At 43.0% G+C, this 5,017-nt stretch overlaps 1 protein-coding gene across 3 annotated transcripts in view; it reads left to right on the top strand.

Annotated features, from left to right (window-relative positions):
- The first annotated feature begins 131 nt into the window (after positions 1–131).
- The window catches only part of CAB39L (calcium binding protein 39 like), a 64,949-nt gene continuing 60,063 nt past the window's right edge, over positions 132–5,017 (top strand). Inside the window, exon 1 of one of the 3 annotated variants that reach the window (XM_082066852.1) lies at positions 132–191. The gene's annotated coding sequence lies outside the window, so the exon portion shown is untranslated. Of the gene's footprint in view, positions 192–287; positions 331–5,017 lie in introns of those variants that run through there. The other 2 variants (XM_082066855.1, XM_082066853.1) reach the window with 2 other exon arrangements.

Raw genomic sequence — 5,017 nt, 5'->3', positions numbered from 1 at the left:
GGCACTCCGCGTGCGCACTAGCGCCACACCGCCCCGCCCTCTGCCGGGTGGGTCGAGAGCGCATGCGCCGAGCCTATAGGCCCTCCCCCTCCCGTGAAGGGCAGGCCAGTCCCTGATGATCTCCCGGTTTTCGCTAGTACGCATGCGCAATGCGGGGCCAGGCCGGAAGAGCGAATGGCTGTGCGCAGGAGGTGGGTCGCTCGCGGACGGACGTGCACCTTTCTTTGTTGCTATTGGCTCCGGCGGGGGCGCCGGTGCGGGCGGTGCTTGGAGGGGAAGGGGGCCATGTGGCGGCGGAGCAGCGCTGGGGGCAGAGCCGACAGACAGGAGGTGTGTCGCCATCTTAAGGCGGGGCGAGCGGGAGGTGGGGCGTCCTGGGGTCGGGGCGGGGCGCTGCTGTAACCCCTTGGTGGGGCCCGCTAGCCTGAGATCCTGGGGGATATGGTGCTTTTCTCAGTGGAGAGAGGCGGCTTGTTGTGTCCCGACCCCACGGGGGCTTCCCACAGCCCGGGTGCAGTCTAGGCCTTCACTAGGCGCCTGTGGGAAGGTGTCCTGGCAGCCAGCTGGGCTCAGCGGGGCGGCAGGCACACGTGTGGGGAGCGGGGCAGAATAAAAGCAAGTTTCTGAAGGGTGTTCGGGCTTTAGATTCCAGTCCACCAAATTAAAATATTTGATGAGTGCATGAGTTGCTTAACTTCACTGCTGGCCCTTGCCATTTGCGTTTGCAGTTGCTGCTGTACCCTATGAAGTGCTAGATTATTACTGCTTTTTTTGATGCAAAGTGTCAAAGTACATCGCTCTTAAAAATTTTCTTTATGAATCTTTGCATTGTGGCTATATAAAGGGATTTTTCAGAGAGGCAAAAGTTAACCCACTCTTAAAAATTGTGGAGGGTGTTTTGTCATCACCTTTTTGTCACTTCTTTTTTTTTATCACCACTTTGAACTTAATTGTTACAAGTATTTCCTTAGTGTGGGTGGGTGGATAGAGATTTCATTTGCCTCTGGGGGAATGCTATGTTTACATGACCAGATCAGACCCAGGATCCTCCAGAAGGTTTGGATTTCCAGTACCTGCTTTGTACTTATATAAAACCTTTTAAATGTTTACATAGGCACACCTGCATCTGTGCCTGTGTTTGAAGTTCACTGATTAGCCTGTGAGTACACAGAGAGATGAGACAACTAACAATAACATCATTGGGAACAGAGTGGCTCAGCAGTACTAAGGTGCTGACAAATCTCCCGATAAAAATAAAGGGTTATGTTTTAAAAAGAGAGATTTCTGTCCTGTATGGTTTTTTGTTTATTTTAAATTTGATTACAAGCTTTTCTTGTCCTTGGAGTATACTGCATTATAAGATTATGGTTGCAGGTTAATTAATTTTATTTTACTGAATTATTGATACATGTGCACGTGCAAGTGAATACTGACTGTTATGAAACAGTTGGGGCATTTCAAATTGTATATGAGGGATATACCAAATGCAGAGAAGATGGAGCCAAGCATCATAACGATTGTATTAATTAGAAGCTATCTTAAATAATTATTTTCTTATAAAGTTTTCCTTCTTTAAATGCCTCCTAAATGGCCTCCTGTGTTTGCCAGCATGATTAGAATCTATGTGGTAAGCATTAATCAGCGATATGGAGATGGTATCTCATAAGCAATGAGTTGTTAAATAATCATATTTACGGTTGGATTGTATATGTCTGCTTGCCTGCTACGCTTAGGAAATGATTGGGGTTTTGTGATGATAAAGTTGTCATATGCTTCATGGTTATGAGCAGCAAATAAGCTCGAGCCTTTTTCCAGCCATAACTCATTGCAATGGAATTAGAAATTAGGAATTGCATTAGGAATCTGACCGTGATGATGGTTTTACTTGGGAGGATTTGTCCTGGAGCATTGAGAGCGGCCCCACTGCCCTGAACGAGCTGCTGGAGCTTGTTCCACCCACTGCAGCGGGGTCTGTCACCCGATGCCTGTCAGTGAACCCCAGTGGTCACACACCCTGCGGCCTCCCTCCAGGAAAGAGGGCAGGGAAGTGCCAATGCTGACCGTGGAGTCTAAAATGGAATTTAGGACCGATTAAAGTCAGACTTTTGCATTATTCACGTACATAGAAATGTTTTTTATGTCAGCGTGACTGGAAATGCAGTTTTCTCTGTTTTAGAAAGTGCTTGCGGAGGATGAGTAGTAAAGAGGTAGCACTGGTGTAATCTGTGTTATTCCCTATAAAGTGTTAGTAGCTCTCAGAAGCTTTTATTAGCAACTGGGAGTGATGGAAGAAGCTGGAAGAATATGACTGCATGTCTTGGACAAAACAAATCAGTAATATAATTTGCTTGTTATTTGAAGCAAAAGGAATGGGAAATATGGCTTCCTTAAAACAAAGATTAATGCCTCTGAGTCAGTTTCGAAACATACCCGAGTTTCCTTGGTTCTGCTTTTACCTAGAACTGTAGGATGGGCTTTCTGAAACACAGCAGATAATTCTGCCAGTGAGACAGTAACCTCTGTTCTTCCCAAATTTGTTGAGTGGCAGGAGCTCACAAGCGATGCTGACCTGACATCCCAGTAACCTACCTGCAGCGCTCCTCTGGCAGCAGTATAAGCTGCTTGAGGCTCTCCCACCAGCTTCTGCAGTCTAGACTTGGACTGACTGCACTGAGAGGTGAGGACAGCCCATTCCGCGTGCTGACGCATCTGCTGGCACCTCAGTTCAGATGACAATGAAAGGGCTGACTGTCCTGGTGAACGGTGCTGTTGATTGAGTTGCTGAATGATGTGTTTGCGTTACATAGTTCTGGTCGTATTTGGAGACTTCAGATGAACGATTGCATAGAGAGGCTGAACGCAAATGGCTCCTTTGAGTGCGAGGAGATGAGGCTGGTTCGAAAGGAACTATTTCATCCAGTTCTCCAGGGATGTTTTTATCGTCTTGGATGGGGTGGGAATTTGGGTGTATCCCCCTATGGCCCAATAGGCTTGTGTGAGGTACAGAGACATCATTCAGACTACAGAAAACAGAAAAACACTCAAACCCATGGACTTTGGAAAACCATGAGCATTCAGAAAATGTTTTATAATTCTCATTTGCCTTTTTGTCCTTTTCTGACTGGATTTGCTCTTTGTTTTATTGACCCTTCTTAAAATATCTTTATCTTCTTAAAGGATGAGTACTTTTACCTGCTCCTTTTCTGTCACATCCTCCCTGTTATCCTTCTCAGGGATTTAACTTGATCCTTTATAGATGAGTGCCTACACCTCATTATTTCAAAATGCAAGTTTAACATAATGTTTTATTACATTGATTAGTTTAAGTATAGTTTATAAGTAGTCCCTTGTTTTTCACCCATCTCATCTGTCTTAACTAAGATAACAGACAGATCAGAGAACAGGTAATTTAAAACAGACCATGGCTGCTTTAAAGAACTTGTGCAGTGCACTATCCTTTGGTTTATCACCGAAGTTTTGCTGTAACCCATCATTATTTATGAAGATGCATGCTAATACTTATGCCCTGTGAGTATGTTGCTTGCTAATTGGACTTGTCACAGACTGTTTGCAGGCCCTCAGTGCTGTGTATTGTAGTTCTTTTGCTAGTATATATATGTTAGGTTTTAAGTATTATTAAGTTATTTGGATACTAATTTTTCTAGCTATTAAATCAAACAAAGGGGAGATTTGGGATGTCCAAGAAGCCACTCAGGCTGTAAAATTATTTGTTCTGCCTGTGATGTAAGCACGTTTGCATTCCTGGCAACTAAAAGTCAAACAAATTGTCTGTTTGAGAATGGAGCTTCTAAAATCGTACACTGTTATGGTCCTAAGGGAATCTTAAAACACAGACAGAGACTGGCCTTGAAAAGGAAAGGAAAAATTTGTGTCACTGTTTAAACAATAGACTTCTTTCATGTGGAGGACCTCGATGTCTGTTAATTACCAACTGGCTTGAGGGTTTTGGAATCTGGCCCAATATGCTGAAACTCTTAACCATCCAATAGCTGGCACATCCTTTAAGGTCTGCATTTAGAGATGGGTAATGTAGTGGATTTCTTCTTTATATACTCTTTATGTAGTAGAAACTTTATAATTTTTAGCTATATTTCTGTCTTACAGGCTCAGTATTCATTGCCATCATAGATTCCAGGCAGTCGCATGAACACAGAAAGAACTGGTTTAGATGTGCAATAATGCCGGAATAGGTTGAGCAGCATGTGTTACCTTTTCTGTGCCACAGCCCCACCACAATACACTGATCAAGACCTAAAACTGTGTCCTCTAATTTTGGGTGAATTAACAAGATTTGAAAGCCCATGATTACAGTTGCACTTGAAAGGGCCTGAGATCTCTGGAAACCAGGCAGTAAATGTATATGATGAAAGGAACCTAAAATAAATAGATGCCTAAAAACCTTTTCATCGTCATTTCTCCATGTGAACACAGCTATGTATTTATCTGAAATAAATTTTCACTGGTGTTTTCTGAAGTAAAGCTAGTGATTGTAAAGTATTCTGACCTTTTTAATGGGCTGTGTTTGTGGGTTTACATGCAGATTAAAGTCTCCGCACAAAGTGTTTTCATTAAATGAATATGTAGCAGAAAAAAATTTCCAACTAATCTTCAAGATTTACTAAGTTTGCCACATTCACATTCTTAAGAGATGTTCTGTGGAGTCCTCCACAACTTCTTTTTGATTTGCCTTTTATTTTTTAAAACAAAGCGTAGAGGAAGGTGTCCTTGTGATGCCAGCTGTTGTAAAGTTATCAGCCTGGTCTTGGTAGCAGCTGTACAAAGGCAAAGCAGTGAGTGCCTGGCGTAGAATTGGACCTGACCTAATAAAAGCCATCAAAAGGAGACATATGGCTAAAACCTGAGGTCATTCTTGTGTATAAAACTGAAACTTCTAAGGTTTCAGATATACTAAAAGGAATTTGACTACAACCATAGAAAACAGGGCAAATCCGTGTAGAGGCTCAACAACAGGGCTTTTAAAAAGAATATTCTGGAC

This window comes from Streptopelia decaocto (genome assembly GCF_964273445.1).
Source record: "Streptopelia decaocto genome assembly, chromosome: 1".
NCBI classification, from domain to species: domain Eukaryota; kingdom Metazoa; phylum Chordata; class Aves; order Columbiformes; family Columbidae; genus Streptopelia; species Streptopelia decaocto.
This window is presented reverse-complemented; position numbering and strand designations above follow the sequence as displayed.